The sequence below is a fragment of the Psammomys obesus genome, unplaced genomic scaffold (assembly GCF_907164565.1).
Source record: "Psammomys obesus unplaced genomic scaffold, mPsaObe1.curated_primary_1811, whole genome shotgun sequence".
In the NCBI taxonomy this organism is placed as follows: domain Eukaryota; kingdom Metazoa; phylum Chordata; class Mammalia; order Rodentia; family Muridae; genus Psammomys; species Psammomys obesus.
In genome coordinates this window covers 1019943-1038846 of record NW_026590681.1, presented here as the reverse complement: position 1 = coordinate 1038846, position 18904 = coordinate 1019943, and the positions used below count along the sequence as shown (strand labels likewise).

General features: G+C 46.6%; 1 protein-coding gene across 5 annotated transcripts in view; it reads right to left on the bottom strand.

Annotated features, from left to right (window-relative positions):
- The window catches only part of Nav2 (neuron navigator 2), a 343708-nt gene that overhangs the window by 114777 nt on the left and 210027 nt on the right, over nt 1-18904 (bottom strand). The window contains exon 1 of one of the 5 annotated variants that reach the window (XM_055608370.1): nt 1928-2256. The exons of the other annotated variants lie outside the window; for them this stretch is intronic. The gene's annotated coding sequence lies outside the window, so the exon portion shown is untranslated. Of the gene's footprint in view, nt 1-1927; nt 2257-18904 lie in introns of those variants that run through there. 5 annotated transcript variants of the gene reach the window in all.

The following is an 18904-nucleotide window of genomic DNA, read 5'->3' as shown; positions in this document are numbered from 1 at the left end:
TTCTTTCTTTCTTTCTTTCTTTCTTTCTTTCTTTCTTTCTTTCTTTCCTTCCTTCCTTCCTTCCTTCCTTTCTTTCTTCTTCCTTTCCTTTCTATCTTTCCTTTCTTTCTTTTTCTCTCTCTTTCTCTCTTTCTTTTTTTCTTTCTTTCTTTCTCTGTCTGTCTCTCTCTCTTTCTTTCTTTCTTGGAGGCAGGGTTTCTCCGTGTAGCATTAGCTGTCCTGGAACTTCCTCTATAGAGCAGGCTGGTTTCAAACTCACCCTTGCCTCCTGAGTACTGGGATTGATTAAAGATGTACACCAATACCACCTGGCTACAAACAAGCTCTTAAACTGACACTCACTGTGGAAAAAGCTTTGGAATCTCACAGCATCTATTGGAACAAACATGCTAGACACAGAGTCCAAGGTTGGTAAGGAGAGCCTTTCTCTTCTTTTAATACAGTGATGTAACACTATAGAGTCTAGTGAAACCAGCTGAGTGATTGACCCTCAGGGAAGGGATATGTCCTTTCCAGTTCAACCTAGTCTGGCTCAGCACCACAAACTCAGGGTCCCTCACCTGGAAAGCAGTCACCTTTGTGGAGCAGGAAGGGGTAAAAGGGGACCGGGAAGGAATCAAACAGGTATGGATGGACTCACTCTAGCGGAGAGCACTTACAGCAGAGCACTCTGGTAAAAGGAAAGACTTCTCAGCTGCAAGAAATGAAAGCACAAACAGGAGGAGGGAAATCACATCAGGCCTGGTGATTACTTCTCTTCAAAGACCTATCAGCTTGTCTGCAAGCTTCTGATCAGTTTAAGTTTAGAAGTGAACATGGGCAAATGGGCTAAAACAGTTACAGCATAGTGAGATCCCTTGCCAATATCAATATAAATACACGAGCAGGTATATCAACAGATATGGTGTTGCATAGATCTGGGAGCAGGGACTGAGCTGATGGGCAGCCCTGAAGTTCCACATTCTAGCAGCCAAACAACATGTGCTTTCAAGGCCCTTTCCTGTGTTACAGCCCAGTGTGACATTGATTCTCTGAGTTTATTAGGGTGTAAATTGAGTTTCTGGAAGAACCTGTAAAAGGATCCTTTTAGCTTAGGGCCTCTTAGAAGTTAAATGGATAAACCTCCCTCTGGGTCACAGAAGGACAAGCTGAATGCTAGCCTAGCTGAGCTGCCTAATCCCTTTGAAGATGCCGATCTTTACCAAAGGTCTTTACCAAAGGCAGGCAGCTGCTGTGTCTGATTTAAGATGAAGCATCTGAAATGCAAAATTAAGGTCACAAAAAACAAGGCCAATTTTTTTAGTGCTGATTATAAAATGGTGGCTCTCAAATTCAAGCAAATACTTAACATTTTGCTTTCAGAACCCTTCTGCCCTAGATTTTTTAGTAAAGCGTGCTGACGTGGTGTGACATGTCACTCAATACACCTTGCCATCCTCTCAGTGATCCTCCTACCCTCCTCATAGCTTATTCTTACTTATTTTTAAATGAAATAAAAGAGAATTCTAGTCAAAGATACAAATGCATTGCTTCCCATTGACGAGCTCTCCAGACTGACATGAAATAAAACCAAGGGCAGTTTCCGGAGAAAATACAAGGTCAGAGTGCCTTGCTCAGGTCTCCCTGTGGTGACAGGACTGGAATTATGAATGACCCCACCTAAGTAACACAGCTCTACCCACACGCACATGCAAGCGCAGAGGCAGGGAGGACCCTGCCTCAAACTCACAGAGATCCACCTGCCCCTGCCTCTGAGTGCTAGGACTATAAATGCTACCACCCGGCTACAAGAAACCTCTTGTACTGACACTGGCAATCACTCGTTCATTCCGCCCCTTTACAGGCAATCTTTCAACACGCGTCCACACTCTCCTCAGCCATTTGGGGAACCCTCCTGGGGCTGAGGGATAGGCGACACATTTCCTACCTTTCTACACTGCTTTCCTCTGTCCCTGGAGGCTGCTGGCTCTTCAGGACCTCACCAGGCTTCCAACATTTCTCTTTCCGGGAAGATGTGGGAGTTCTCCTTACATCCCTAGCTTCCTCCTCTCTTTTTTGCTGAACCCTGGAGCAGCCACCTGTAGCCACACCATGCCACCTCAGCTCTGAGCAGGGGCCACATAACCCTAGCCAGGAGCTGGTCACTGGGGAGGTTCTCAGCTCAAAGGACTCTAGCTCCTTCCCCGGCTTTTCTGCACTTCACACCCATCTCACTCCTGGCAAGGATGCAGGGTGGAGAGGCCCAGCTTGGTTCTCTGGATATAGAGAAGCAGGCAAGCAGGGTGGCCCCAGCACGAGTGAACCCAGGTCTGCAGCCTACTCTGGTTGGCCCTTGTCAACAGAGCCTGGCCCTCCAGGGAGCGCTCCAAAGAGGTTGCCAAGCTAATCAAATGAAGCCTCAACAGGCCTCAGGAGCAAAACAGCAGGGGGAAATCCAGGCTTGGGGTTGAGGAACAATCACAGGGTCTCAGCAACACCCTCCCCCACCCCCAAACAGGTGTCACAGAACTAACTCATGTCTGTTGGTAAAACCAGGTATAGAAGAGCACAAGGTGAACACAAGGCGCAGTTGGGATGTGGGGGTTGCAACAGATTAAAGTCCTTACAAGAGGCTAGCCAGCTCAGCACCCGCTGGCAGTTGCCCAGGTGGCTCAAGTCGGACCTTACACTTTGGCTAGCTCCCCCGTGGTGTTCGAAGCAGTGATTTCTGCCCAGCACAGCCTGGCCGGCACCCCCCACAGACATCAAAACACAGTTCCTCTATTCATCTCTTTCTTGGCATGCTTTTGTTGTTTGTTTATTTTTAGGCAGGGTCTCACTCTGTAGCCCAGGGTGGCTCCAAACTTGAGATCCTCCTGCCGACATTTACCTCCTGGGTTCTAGGCTGTGCACCACTATATGAGAAATCACATCCTTTGGATTATTATGGCTTTGTGTGTGTGTGTGTGGGGGGTGTATTTTATAACATATGCAATATCTTAGTAATGCTACACATAAAATATTTTTTAAAAAGATTTATTTATCTATGTAGTTTATGTGTACAAGCGCTCTATTTGTATGCATGCCTGCATGACAGAAGATGGCATCAGATCACACTAGAGACGGTTGTGAGCTACCATCTGATTGCTAGTTGCTGAACTCGGGACTTTTAGAAGTGCTCCTAACTGCTGAGCCGTCTCTCTGCCCCACACATAAAATTTAAGAAACAAATTGAACCAAGAGTAGTTTTGAAGCCACTACCTATCATGGAGATTCCTGAAGTCAGATCTCTTTGAAACCCAGTAGAAGCCACGGCCCGTTTTTGCACATTTGTATTCATTTGCATTGGCTCTAAGGCCTCCAGGGCTTCATGCCAAAAGGGGTCCAGCACAACTGGCTGTTGAGTGGCTAACAGCTCTGTCATGGCTTCCCTGCTGTGAGACTCTCCTTTGCTTGCAGTGGGGACTCAGCCGCGGCACCTGGCAGCACTGTCATTCACCTGCTCCCTTGATTTCAGCACCCGATGACTCCACTTCCTCACTGCACTATCTTATTTTTGCCACGCTTCTGGCAGAGTGAGGGATCCAAGTGGGGAGATGTCCTGGAACTCGTGGCTGGCCTCGAACTCAGTGATCCACCTGCCTCTGCCGAGTGCCGGGATTACAGGCGTGGGCCATCACTAACCACTGCCTGCAAGAGTGGTTGCAGTGGTTAAAATATAGCGCCTGCTCTGTATTCTAAAGCCTATGCAGCCCTAATTGTCAGAGGGCTTAGTTTAGCTTACCCAAGGATCTCCACATACAGATAAAAATGATAGTAAGAATTTTAATTTGGGGGTGGGAAAAAGAGATGGCTCAATAGATAAGACTTTCTATTATACAAGCATGAGGACCTGAGTTCAGATTTCCAGCACTGGCATAAAAGCAGGGAGTGGGGTTGTGGAATCAGTAAGTCCAGTACTGGGGCTGGCAGGTGGAGTAAGGCAGGTCAGTGGCACTCACTGGCCAGCCAGCCTAAGTGAATCAGTGAGTTCCAGGTCAGTAAGAGAGCCTGTTTTAAAAACTGAAGTGGCCAGGTGTGGTGGTGGACGCCTTTAATCCAACACAGGAGAGGCAGAGACAGATGGATCTCCGTGAAGCTACAGGCTAGCTTGATCTAGATAGAAAGTGCCCAATCAGAGCTACACAGTGAGACCCTGTGTCTTAGTTAGGGTTTCTGTTGCTGTGACAAAATACCACGACCAAAAGTAAGTTGGGGAGGAAAGAGTTTCTTTGGCTCACACTTTCATATTGCTGTTCGTCATAGAGGGAAGTCAGGACAGAACTCAGACGGGGCAGGGACCTGGGGGCAGGAGCTGGTGCCAGGGCCATGGCGGGTGCTGCTTACTGACGACTCCTGGCCTGCTCAGCCCGCTTTGTTATAAAACTCAGGACCTCCTACCCACAGGTTGGGCCCTCCCCCATCAATCACTAATTAAGAAAATGACTTAAAGCTGGATTCTTATGATGACATCTTCTTAACTGAGGTTCTCTCCTATCAGATAACTCTAGTTGTGTGTCAAATTAACATTAAGACTAGCACACCCTGTCTCATTTAAAAAAAAAAAAAAAAGGCAAAGAAAGAAAGGTGGATAGTGTTAGGATTTTGGAACCAAACCTGCTTCTGGGTTGCCTAGTAACCTATGATGTCATCATGTGTCGTCACACACCTGGAAGGCATGGTTACCTTGCCCCTTAAAAGGATCAGCTGGCCATGTGGTTCCTCTCTTGGTCTCTCTTGCTCCCGTCCTCTTCTCTCTTGACCTCTTGGCCTTCTCCCCTTTCTCTATCAGGGCGCCCCCTCTCTCTCTTTCCCCTCGCTCTCTCTTTCTCCCCATTACGTCCTGCTCCCCCTCTCTTTATATCCAGCTAATAAACCTCTTTCATATAGACGATCTGTTGTATGCCTAATCGTCATTATTTAATTTGTCCCATAACATTACAGATAGCAACAAAGGAATATAGCTAGCTCTATCAACCTCTGGCTCTATACGTATATACACACATCCACTAGCACAAAATTAAATTTAAAAATATATGCACATATACACACACGAACAGGTATATATGCCATACACAATACAAAGAAAAGAATTGAAGCTGATTATTATTATTAGTGTGTGTGTACACGTGCGTGTGTGTGTGTAGGCCAGAAGACAACTTTGTGAAGTTGGTTCTCCTATTTTACCTTTAAAAAAATCTGAATGTGTGTGGCTGCCCTGCATTTCTGAGTGTGTGAGCATCACATGTGTGCCTGGCCAGAAGAGAGCACTGGATCCCTGGAAGTGGAGTTAGGGATGGCTATGAGCTGCCATGTGGGTGCTGGAAGCTGAACATTTGCTCTTAATTAACCATTGACCATGGCCCCAGCCTCTCTCCTCCTCACACCCATGGGTTTAGGGATTGAACTCATGCTTACATGACAAGCGCCTTTACCCAACAAGCCATTTCTCTGGCCCAAGAGTCTTAATTTTTGAAAAGCTAATGAAATGCATCCTTAAATGGACGCAGAGCCAAGAAGTATAACCAGAATGTCCTTAGCACCTCCTTTTTAAACAAATGGGCATGTGTAAAATTCTCATCATGATCCATGATAGCTCCTATTTAAAATGGGAACTATCACACATTCTTCTGAAGAAACCTTGCCCTCTTTGGAATAAGGACAGGCAGCCCCTCTCCTTCCATGCCCTGTTCATCATTTCATCATGACTGAATTCTCTCTATTGCGGCTCAACTGTTAGTGTGGGTTGCAGCAAGTATTTCTAGCACCAACAGGAAGCTTTCTGTCCACCCAGAGAAAGATGAGACGAATCCTAACACTCAGGAGACTGCTCTCTAGACAAAGCCTCTTTAAGCTCTCTCAGCATGAAAAATACTGAGAAGAGACACACTGATATCCAGGAAGTCTCACAACTCAGATGTGCCTGAATCACCAGGAATTCAGAGAAAAATACCCATTCCAGGGCCATCACTTCTTGACTGTAGGCTGTCCTTAGCAGGGTTCAAACGAAATTATTTTTTTGAAATAAACTTTGATTTTCAGAGCATTTTAAGGTTCATGAGAAAGTTATACAATAAGTATTGAATTTCCTAGCCCCACCCTCCTTCAAAGTCTGGTCTGTATTAATAGTTTATGTTATTATAGCACATGGTTGCCACTGACAGCACATTTCATTGACAGATAAATAATACCTGTCTTCACATGAGCTCTTCTGTGTTTATAGCAAGAGTCATGTATAGAGGGGCAGGAGGCATGGCTCAGTGGTTAAGAGCACTGGCTGTTATTCCAGAGGACCTGGGTTCAATTTTCAGTACCCATATGGTGGCTCACAATTGTCCCTAACTCCAGTTCCAGGGGACCCAACATCTTCTTCTGGCCTCTGTAGGTTAGGCACAGACACATATGCAGACAAAAGATCAATACCTATAAATTAAAAAATAAGAAGAGCCACATGTCCTCCAGACTAGTATCATGGAATATAATCCAACACCTTAAAAAAAGGCCTTGGACTCCTTCTGGTCAGTTTCCCCAAACCTGCAATTAAAACTCAAGGCACAATGGTAACTCTGCCCTGGGAAGAACCTATCGGAAATGCCACCTTAAATCCTGAAATCAGCAAGATGGGCCTCGGTTTCCCTAAGATTTAGTTGCCATGATGTTAAAGAGTGATGTGATAAGTGAAAGCATAAATCTTCAGTAACTGGTCCTGGCCTCCTCGGTAATCAGAGGCAATGTCCACCCATGTTAATAGGATCTAGATTAAAGCTGATCCAGCTAGGTCCTCAACCTCAGGTCAGGGCTTGGTAGAAATAGTTTCAGAGCCCTGAGTTCCTTCTGAAATATCAGTTAACTAGTGGTCTAGACAGAGTGATTTCCAGACGCTGGAACAGCCCATCTGTTGGAGATCCATAATGGCTGGTGAAGTCATGGCGAAGGAGGGTTAGCCATGGTGAACTCAGAGCGCAGGGGACAAACATGTGGTTGCCATAGAAATACCATGACCAGTCTTTGCACTGTCAGAAGTATCATTCCTAGGCTGGAGAGGTGGCTCAGTGGGTGAAGTACCTGCTGCACACACCCGAGGGCCTGAGTTCAGACCCCAAGAATCCATACAAAAGCTGGACTTCGAAGGGTGAGCATCTGCTATCTCAGCACCCAACTATGGAAAGTGGAAGGCAGAGACAGGAGCATCTCCAGATGCTTGTGGGCTGGCTAGCTGGGTAGCACAACAACCAAGGGACCCTGTCTCAGACCAGGTAGCAAAGTGAGGCCACCCAAAGGCCATCCTCTGACCTCTACATGCACATGCAGAGTCCTCTCCTCCAAGCACACACTAATATGTTCTGGCTAAGCTTCTGGGATAGCCACACCCATCATTCCAAAGTTTCTGATCTGCTCCCCAATTCCCAAAGTGTCATAAGACACAAGTTCTCTTTACATTACAGACAGAAGTGTGTATGTTGGCTTGAAGAATTCTATGTTCTCTCCAGAAGATGACTAGAGTCTTCAGGGGTGAGATCAGACACCCAGTGTCTCTTGCTCTTCTGGCTTCAGCACACAGGCCAGGGAAACCACCTCTGCCTCTATGACACCAGAAAGAAAATGTCTGGTGCTGTGCTTAAGCTTCACACAAATTTTACCTTGTCTTTATCAAAATTGCAGCTGAAATAAATGCCACAGTGTCCTGAGAACAGGCAGTAAGGGGTGAATGACTTGAAACTGAGATACTTCTCTTCTGCAGATTGGGTCCTGAGGTAAAAAAGACCAGATTGCTGAGAGTCCCTGGGAGAAGGCAGGCATACGAAAAGGGCTTGCTACAGGAGGGCTACATGTAGCCATTCATTCTCGAAATGGCTCATGTTTAAGGCTGTTGCATTTTTTTCAACAATAACTCCAGGCAGCTGCTGTTATGAGTTAAGTGCCAGTCTGCATTCTGGGGACACAAGGTCCTTGACTGCTTGCACTGGGGCTCAACAAAGGTAAAAGCAGGGACTAGAGGAGGGACCCCCAAGAGGCATCCTAAAGTATTGGAAGGGAACCCTTAGGTTGGGATGAAGAAGTAGGTACACACTCACACACTGACACAATCATAAAAAACTTTAGGCATATATCACAGAGTCTGCAAAGAAAGCTCAGCAGTCAGGAGCACTTGCAAAGGATCTGGGTTCTGTTCCCGGTACCACAGAAGCTGGGCATGGTAGTACAATCATAGCACTCAGAAGGATGTTCCCTTTTTGGGGGTGCTGTTCCCTTTGCCAGGATGATTGTCACAGGTGTGTCCTCAGATGCAACAGACCTAACACAGACTTGTATGTGGACATCTCTCTTCCTATACAGCAAAGCAGCTGCTGGAGCTATGTGAGTGGAGGGATGAAGCCAGGAGTTACTCAGACCAGGTGACCAAGCACACAGGCAAACCAGACAGTTCCTTTGACAGACTGTAGCCAATAGCGGTGAAGACCAACAACAGGAGCTCCAGTGCTCTGCTGGAAGATAGACTCCAGAGGAAAAATGAGGCTAACAGTGGCTTCTAAAATACACAGTTTGCCTCCAATCAACACACCGAGGGCTATAGCTACAACAGCTATGAAACATAAACTAAGGGATGGGACCTCTGATTTTTTTTCCCCTCTTTTAACTTGCTCTAATATGTTTACTGCCACAAACAAAAGCTACAATAGATAAACTGAAGGCACCATTCAAACATGGCTGGAGGCAAAGCTGTAGTCCATAAGCCACACAGTTAGAAAGTATTTGATGTAACCTTTACTACCCTTTCAACCTCTGCATTTACTATACACAGAGGTATAACGGCTGTGTGTGGGCAGTAAGCCTAGCAGTAAGCCTACAGCGGGTCTCAGTGTTCATAGTCCATCGTGCCTCGAGCCCTTTATCCTGGGGCTTGGGTTGTATTCAGATGGCAGAGAGCTTGCTTCGCATGGGGAGGCACCACACAAGCCGGGGCGTTACTGGCTTACACCTGTAATCTTACCCCTTACTAAGGAGGTAGCAGCATGAGGCTGAGAAGTCCAAGGTCATTCTCCATTATATGACGAGTTTTTGGCCACTTTGGGCTGCATGAGAGCCTGTCTCAAAATGAACAAACAAAAATCTCCAATTTCCTTATGGTCAGATCAGCCGCCAGGGGTCTCTCTGCATCCCCACTATGGCCTGACCTATGAAGTCCTGTCTTTCCAGAAGGCAACACCCAGTTCTGTCCCCTTGACTATGAAGCCACAGTGACTCCTATGGGAAGGGGGCACCCTGCATTCACAGCTGGGAGAGCTTCCTTTGAAGGACCTCCCTCTCCCAAACAGTCTCCCAGATACAGAGTTCCAGGCGTGAAGACATTCAGGATGAGGAGTCCTATGTTTCAGTCCTCTGCAAACAGCCCCACCCACAACCTGACAGCTCTGATTTCCAGCACATTCTTCTGCACTTTCACTGCAGGTCACCTTAGTGTTTTAGGCAATGAAAAAACACGCCAAAATTCCATCTGTGGCCAGCCGGAGCTTGGTTCTTTGGAACCTAGTACTCACTGAATGCTTTCTACACAATACATATGTAGTTTTTATAAATGTAGATGCTATGCTCCAGGCTTGGAGCCCTGTGCCATCATTTATCTTCCAAACAAACACAGGTGTTGTTTTAAACTCCTTTATGACCTGGCACTAAGAACAAAAGAGACTCTGACACTATTCAACCAGCAAACACTCAACTACCTCCCTTACTCATTATTCTGCTAGCAATCTAAGCACGGGCAGGCTTTGGAGAGTGCTAAACACTAGACACATCCAGCAGGCAGCGGCACCAGAAGAGGCAGGGCTGGGGTCTCAATGGCTGAGTGTTCGAGCCTGTAGCCCTTACTGGCTGTGTGATATGGGACACACCACTTCTCTTATGCCCAGTTTTCAGGTCTCTGAGATGGGAATAATGACACACTGTGTGATGCTGTCGGTGCCTTGTCTTCCCAGGGCCTTCAGCGCAGCTGTTCCTCAGGGACCACCCACACCTACCTGGTTCACGGGTATACCCTTAAAGAAAACGGACTACTCTTCCCCCAGAAGCCATTAACTGTCAGTAGTTCATCAGCTAGGGGTACGGGCTCATGAGCCTTCTTCCTTCTCCATGCTGAAGTGGTTACTAGCTTAATCTTGAATAGGTCTTATGTAGGAAACCACAGCTGATGTGAGTTCATGCATGTAGCTGTCCTTTCAAGTCTAGAACACACTGGTTTGCCTGGGTCTCCTCAACCTCTGTCTCTTATACTCTTTCTTTATCTTCTGTGATAGCCCCTGAGCTTTGGGGAGGGGTTGTGATATAGATGTTCTGTTTGTGTCTGAGCATTCTGCATATATTTATTTATTCTCTGCACTCTGGCCAGTTGACTATTGTCACGAGTAACGTTCTTAATAGCCCAGTGCTCCTAGCCCCATCCTTCTGAATATCCCTAGATGGCTCGCTCCTCATTCCCAGGGGCTTCACATTCTTCCTTCCATGTCTTGCCTTACAATCTTCCTCCTCAAGTGAGAAGCCACACTGGCAAAGACATGGGAGCACAGGGTTTGAGTCCAGCCTCAGAGAATGCTTGGTTCTAGCTATTGCTGCCCATGTGACTCAGCCAAGTGACTCGCCCCTTCTAAGCTTCAGTTTCTCCAAAGGTAAACAAGGAGCTGGGTGGTGGTGGTGCACGCCTTTAATGGCAGCACTAAGGAGGCAGAGGCTGGAGGACCTCTGAATTTGAGGCCAGCCTGGCCTACAGAGTGAGTTCTAGGACAGCAAGGCTTACACAGAGAAACCCTGTCTTGAAACAAACCAAAACCCCCAAACAACAATAACAACAAAATGGTAAATAGGGAATGAAACTGGCCTGCATCTTAAAAAACTGTTTGGGCAGCTGAAGAGGTAAGACAGTCCCTATGTATTGCCAAAATACCCTAGAGCCCTCCCAACCTGCAGATCAGAGGCAACCAGACACACTAGACCTGTGTGCAGGCCTTCCTCCTTCCCACAGAACCAGCACCTCATCTGTTCTTCCCAGTTTCTGACTACTTGAGTTGACTTCACCCTTTAAACCTGCCTACTCAAGTATATGAAATTCCTAATTGCAAAAAAGATGACCAGCTGGTTACAAACACTCCTCTGGTAAGAGAGAGCCAGACTCCAACATGCAGCAGGGATAACTACAGCCCTCGGTTTCCCATCTCCAAATCAAGAAGATGTGGCCATGACTTACAGCTACGAAGACCTCTCCTTAGGCATAGTGTATCATTTCATGTGTGAGTCTCAGAAGGCATCAGCCACCAGAGGTGTCCAGGCCGATGTGTCTGTTGGCCACAAGCTCAGGAGTTAAGATGAAGAAACAAAGCCGCTGCTTCTCATGAGACTTTCTCGAACACAGGGGACCAGGGAATGGCTGCAATGACTCCTCAGAATCACAGATTCTCTCAAGTATGGTCCTACTCCCTATAGAATCCTCTAGCTTTGAATTCCTGCCACTTTGTCTGGGACACAGGTGAACTATCTCCTGTCTCAGACAATTCATTTTCATGACCCCACATGAGGCCTGTGACAGACTGGGAATGCTGATTGTACATGTTAACTTGGTTAGGCCACGAGACCTAGCTATTCAGTCAAACCCTAGTCTAGAAGCTGTGATGAAATTCTCTCTTCAGTGAGACTCACACTTAACTCAGGAGTCTCTGGACATTCATTGTGGAATATGATCCGATATCTAGGTAGACCTCATCTAAGCAGTTGCAGACTTGAAAACAGACAGATCCCAAGGGGGGAATCATGGATAGCCCCAGGACTTGAGCCCTGGACTGCCTTTGGAGGCTTTGGACTTGCATGTCTCCATCACAGCATGGCTATTTCCCTAAGATCAACTAACGTCCTCCAGTACCTGTTGGTTCTGTCTGGTCATTGTGCTAAGAAGCAGCATGGCCTCATCATAGAGAACGTTCTAAGAAGGATAAAGGACTCAGACACATGGAAAACAGAGGCTTAGAAAATGAAGCAGTTTCCCTATCAATGGCTGAGAGGTTCTCTGACTCCCACTGAGAAGTGTTTGCTGCACAGCATGATGGGAGGTTGTTCAGAAGGAAACTTCAACTTCTTATCTTGATCGGAGCCTAGGCACACGTAGCCTCTGTTTTGAGTCTTTCAGTATGGGCTTACTGTCTCAGGGCCAAGACACTCCCAACTCCATCCAGATGCTTTTCTTCATATTCATCTCCACTTCAATTTGGTATTCTCCAACCTTGTCACCATAAATCTGTCAAGGCCATTCTAGCTGTTGGCCAGGCAAGAGCAACTGGGAAGGGATTTGCAATGCCAGCGGCTCACATTTAAAATAAAAGCTAACATGGGCTGGGTTTTCTACAAGAGAGCAGCACAAAGAAGGCTTAACAAGAAACACGGGGGAGCTAAACAACCCCCTTATTTCAACATGTGTTCATTTGCAAAGCATGGGGCAGAGGAAAGGGCTCTAAAGACCAATGCTCCCCTCTACAGGGCGGGGGGGGGAGGATACGGGAAGACACCAAGGACCCATTGGAACACTAGCTCACAAACAACGAAAGGGGAAGCCGTCTTTTCATGTCTTCTGGGGGCTTCTGTGACTTTAAGAACAACATCATACAAAATCTTAACTTTGGAGTTGGAGTTACCACAAAAAAGGGCAAAATAAACATTTGCTCCCATTTTTGAGAACACATCCAAAGCTCCAGGGTTGGATATATTCCCTGCATGTGGAAATGCTCCTTTTGAGTGTGAGTTCATGGTTTGCAGGTTTACACTAGACGGTAGCTTCAAAGATCCAATTTTAGTACAAAAAGGATTATCAAATGATCCACCTTGAAAACAAATTCACATCCCGGGGCTTGGACTGAGGTACTTCCTAAACACCTGCCAACTGAAATCTACTAAATGGCAGAGTGTCTGCAGTGCTGATGAGTGGGTCCCATGTACAATTCCCCTTGGCAAATCCTGGAGGCCCTAGCTGAATCACACCAGGCACGGAGGAGCTCTTGTTGAGGCTGTCAGATGCCTGAGACAGGAAGGCAATGTTTGCCCGTGAAAACAGCTGACAGTGCAGGCCATGAGGAAAGCCAGGGAGGAGAGCCTCGAGAGGTGCTGATCAGTCACCAAGGTTTTCTGACACAGCACAGTGGTTGTCAGTGGAGCATTTAATGCTCATATTTAACCATGTATCTACTGGGTAGGTTCCCACCTTAGCCCTGACTCATTCTCAGGAGAGGTCCCCCTAGCTTCTGGCATCTGAAGTCTGGAGTTGAGCTGGGATGAAGGGATAAAATCTGAGGACTTCTCTAAACCAGGCTGACCTAGGCAGTATGCACATTTCAATGTTTTTGGGTCTTGGTACCTTATCACCCGAGCCACAGAGACTTAGAAGGATCTACAGGGTCCCTGGTACTCAGCCACCCTCTGCCTGTGTCATTCCATTCTGCTGTCACTGGTACTCCAAGCAACATTATCCTCAGATGAAGATCACTGTTTTCCCACAGAGTCAAGAAGCCACAGAGGTGCTGCACTGTTTCTAGACTCCTCCTAGAGGCCCCACCCATGGGCTCTCCATGCTAACAGGAACTACTGACACCTGCCACACCAGGAAGTCTCCTTCACTGTGCCCTGGCAGGAGCTTAGGAAGCCAGCAGATCATCACTCGGTTTAAACAGCTTCTTTTTCTTTTAATGTGGAGGTACTAACTAGCCAGAAGACTGCAGTCAGAGCAAAGGACTCGCTATAGAGGCGGGAGAGTGGGGTGGAGAATGGGACCTAGCTCATCTTGCATAAAGCCTTATAAGAATTAAAGAAACCCAGTTGTCCGAGAGGAGGCTGGAAAACCTACTCCAGACCCAATCCATCTGCTGAAGGAGGCACGCTAATGAGACAGGTGGTGCCTGAAGATGTACACAGCTACACGTGACGGAACATTCTAGGGAAAGCCTGTACAGATGACCAAAAGGCCCACAATGTGACATAAAGGCTCATTCCTTTGTGCATTAGGGGCACTGGAACTACTGCAGCCTCTCTTAAAAGTGTATAGTTTCCTAGCAACCCGTTCTGTTTCTCCTGCAACTGTGTGATGAACCTAGAACTCCCAGCAGGTACCCAAACCCTAATACCCTCATTATTAGCAAGAGCCCCAGACTCTCAGAATGTCCTGGGTGGTATAAGCCCCTCTCCACCATACCTGCGTCTGTGTGCATAGCTGACTGTTTGTAGATGGGGGCTGGTTGCCAGAGGAACCAATTGTGTGATTAGTGGGTTGGAACTCTCGGCCCCACCGTCCCAGGGGAAAGGGGCTGGAGACTAGCTTACTCACCAGTGGCCTTATCTAAGCAGTCATGGCCACATAGGGTAATTCCCATCAAGCTCCTTCACTACAGGGTTCAGAGAGCCCCAAGGTTGGTAAGCATGCAGGGCAGAGGTGCCAGGAGAGAGGCCTCCTCTCTTTCCATGATGGTCAGTCTTCCTAATGACTCCAAGACCTGTGGCTGGCTGGCAGAAGGACCTTCTTGAGCTTTGTAGAATCCTACAAACGGGATCCTTTCCAAATCCAGAGATTCTGCCACACCTTCTTGGAAACTGCCTGAAGCAGGGCCTTTCAGGACAGTGTCCCCACAAGTCATTTGTCTTGCAAGGCTCCAAGGAATAGTATACACAGGCTTCCTCTCCTATCAGTTTGCCTGCAGCTACAGCCTGGCAAGTCTCTTGGGGCTAGTCCTAAAAAATACAGTGGTGAGAAGCGACTGGAAGAGACTTTCAAGCTATGAAAGAGACTGATTCCCCCTGCTGGCTGCCTGGTGAGAGACATCTGAACCAACAGCCCTGTGACATTCAATGAGGGAAGGACAAGTGCTCTGGCCCACTGAGCAAATGGCCTGGTGTACACTGTACTATTTTTTTTTTTTCTTGCTGTCAGGGATAGCACAAGGTAAGCTAAGAAGCCAGAACAGGTGGCTGGGGCTTCAGGCTCAAAGAGGCTTTGACTTCAGACATATACTCATGTAAGAGAATGGGGCTCATCTGTTTTTTGTTTTTTTCTTTTTTTAAGATTTATTTATTATTTATACGGTAGTCTGCCAGCATTTGTGCCTGCATGCCAGAAGAGGGCACCAGGCCTCATTATAGATATTTGTGAGCTACCATGTGGTTGCTGGGAATTGAACTTAGGACCTTTGGAAGAACAGCCAGTGCTCTTAACCTTGCACTCATCTCTCCAGCCCCCTTGTCTTCTGAAGCACTCATTCATTTATGAACTGTTTACTGTGGAACTGCCATTGTGTCAACCAATAATGGTGTATGAGCATTCAAGACAGATTTGACCTTACTCTTCAGAGCATGGTTTTGTTCAGGTATGGTTCTGTTCCCCTCTGTAATCTCCCTTCTATGTGTGGGTATGTGCATACATATCACAGCCACTCAGTAACAGGCACATGCAGAGTAACTCTAAGGTAGCACTACCATGGCTAGCACAGACACTTCCAGTCTCAGATAACCTGAGAGAACAAGAGGAGACCTTGCCCTAACAGAGGAGGGGAAGTCAAGATATTGCTCATGTAGGCGATGCCCAGAAGCAGAAACATCCTGTATAAACATGCTTATGTTGGTATCAGGATATAGGACCCTGGGGAAGGGAGGTAATTTAGTCTTCATGATACCTTACGAACAGAATTTCAGGATGGGCCTGGCATCCTTTTGAGAAGGGAAAAACACAAGTTTTTTTCTTCCTTTGCCGTGCAAAGACATGGGCACCATTTCTATGCCAGAAAGAGAAGCCTCACTCGCACCCACTCACCACACCTTCCAGCCTTAGAACAGTAAGAATTATAGGACTACTATTTACCCAAGTCTAAGGTACTTGGTGATATCAGCCTGGGCTGTCTGAGGTACATCCTGAAGTACTGATGGAGTCATAGGCCAGTCAGCAGGGGCAAACTCCTTGATTTCTAAGGAAGTATGTCTCCCAGAAGAAATCCACCCCCCCTTTGATGAAATATTGCCTGCCACTGCTTGTCACTGAGCAGGGGAACTCAGGCCATACATCACTGCTGAAGACCAGACTGCTGGAAGCCTTGCTTTCTCTCCCATGCTGGTTAGCCACAGCTGAGGAACAACCTCTTGGCCCTCAGTACCACCACCTCAACATGATGGTGCCACTCAAAAGCAGTGGGGCCACACCAACATACCCACTGGCCACTAGATGACTCCACAGGCCAAGCTGCCTTCCTCTAGGTGTTCAGTGACCAGGACCACTGGGGTTTTGGCTGATGGGGACAAATTTTCACAAGCCAAGGTGCTGCCAGGGTGGCCACCATAAAGAGTCATAAAACATTAAATGCCTACTATGTGCTCATCCCTGCACTTAGGAAAGTGATGGGTACTATCCTCCCCCTAGACACTCCTATGGAGAAAACACGCAGGCTCATTTATGCTTTTGTTTCCATGCATATCTGTACTTGAACACCCCTGACTCTTTGTCAGGTGCCAAGCACTAGTTTTCAATATTATCTCTATTTCTAATTTTCTATATTATGAATTTGTTCCAGTTCATTTGGTAGAACAGGGATTGAATTTCTGGTCTCATTGTTCTTAGTCCATGCTATGGGACACCAGCCATTCCTCAAACATTTACATGAGAAAGGCTTACCTGATTTTTCAGCGATGAGACAGGGCCAACAGAACCACAGAAGCAGACCTCTGCTAGCGGACATGTCTACTGGGTGGTGTTCTTCAGCACAGCCAGACAGGCTAGCTGGGGAAAGGAGCTACAAGGAGAGGTGCCATGTGCCAAGCACAGAGTGCTGCAGACCAGGACTCAGCTTGTCAATGGCACATGTGGCCCAAACAGAGGCAGGGAAGTGCAGACTGTGGGAGGGGCCACAGCTGGTAAGTCACGGAGATAGATGGGTAAACCACTGAGTTTTCTATGTTCAGTTCAGAGCCATTTTTAAAGGCTACAGAAGACACTAAAGGTTCTTAGAGCAGGAGCTTTTGAGGTTAAGTTTAAATGGCTGTTTTGTTTTGTTTTGTGTTTCCAGGAAGGGATGTATATTTATACTTCAGAAGATTATACAACCCAGTGCTGCCTTTGAAAAGGAAAAAAAAATCCTTCAAAACATATGGATACTAAGTCTGCCCTTATAATTTTATTCTGTGCCACAAGGCACTCTGAAGTTTTAGAATCTGAGCACAGCACTGACTCAATATTTGCTAAGAGACTCCTTCATCTGTCACTTTAATTTCTTTTCTATTATGGCAAATGCCCGATTTATCAGATAGAAGCAATGGGAGTGTAATAAACACAGAGAGACAAATGCCCACAGAGAGAGTTGTGCCCACACAACTCCTAGCTCGACTCCACGATGATGTGGTGATGTCATGTTCAGGTGCACACACACACAGAGCTATGCATGAAAAGCAGCTTCTACACCAAGCCAGGATCCAGCATCATTTAAAACACAGCCACAGGTTTTCAGGAACCAGACCTTACTTCCATAGCACATTTCCTATACATTTGCTGTCAACTTTTTTCAAACATCTTCCTCAAAGAACTTCTAACCTGAGGAAAATTTCCCAGACAACAAGGCTGAGACTGTGCTTCCCCTAAGCCAAATGAACAGCTGGATACCAGCTTGTCAATGCATTGCTTCCAAATACCCGGATGTTGCAGGCTCACAGGATATCTAGATCCTAGTGGAAATGTTGTGTCTTCGTTAGATAAGCATCTGTAACAGGATACAACCTCAGAGAGAGGTCTAACTAGAAGACTAAAATGTGCATCTGGTACCTGCAGAGTTTAGGGAATTTAGATGGCATGCTTGACATCACAGACCTCAGAAGAGCTGGGCAGGGCTTAAACCCTTGATGGAGTTTCTCTTCCTTTCATTGTCCACTCTATCTGTTGCCTCAAAAATGACTTAGTGCGCCAGCTCTGGAGAGCAGAAAAAGCGGCCAGTCCTGATACTCACAACTGTGTCAGTTTGTGTAAAGAAAAAGAAGCAGGTTAGACAGACATTAAGTGGCTTGCCCTGTACTGGGCATGTAAAGTTGATCTGCTAACTGTCATCACAGCAAAACCCTATATGTGTTTTCACAGATGGAGGCAGGCTTAGCAAGTGTTCTAGGATGTTCCCAGTAGAAAGAGCATTAAGCCTAGGCTGCCTTTTCTCGTTTGAAAATTCCTACAGTAGAAAGCAAAAATGAGAGAAAGGACAAAAGTCTTGGGTTCTAGTCACAGGAGTGTGCTTACTCGCCTGCACTCCCTCTAAGCCCCATCTCACAGGCGGAAAGTATGAGCTTCCCAAAGCCAGTACAAACATTTTCAGTACAAACACCTTCCTTTCAGACAGCCAAGGAAACTAGGGCTTCTCCCTAGGACATGTCTCCACCTTGTGGACACTGCTAACACTCCATCCACTACCCAGCAACATCAAGAAAGTAGCTTTTTGTCACAGGATACAGACATCTCAGAGGAACCAGGATGTGGGTTCATATATCAAGACGATCAACTTGAGGTCATCTGTGCTGGATCTCCAAATCACCTAAACAATAGTAAAAGATTAAATTGTGTGCTCCTCAGCTTTATTATAGTATACATGACTGTGTTCAGGGTTGATGGAAAGCTAGAGACACACAGTGATGCCAACTTGGCCAGACCCTGCCAAACTGTTTATCAGAGCACTGGTATTCTCAGCCACTCTGGATGGGAGGAATTTGTTAAGGAAGAAATCAGTAGCTCTTGGTTTCGAAGATTTTACCACCTAAAACGGCGCCAACTTCAGCACAAAATCCAAACACCTCTGTGACTATGCTTTAAATTTTTTTATTAAAAATTTTTCATGTTCAATATCTTCCT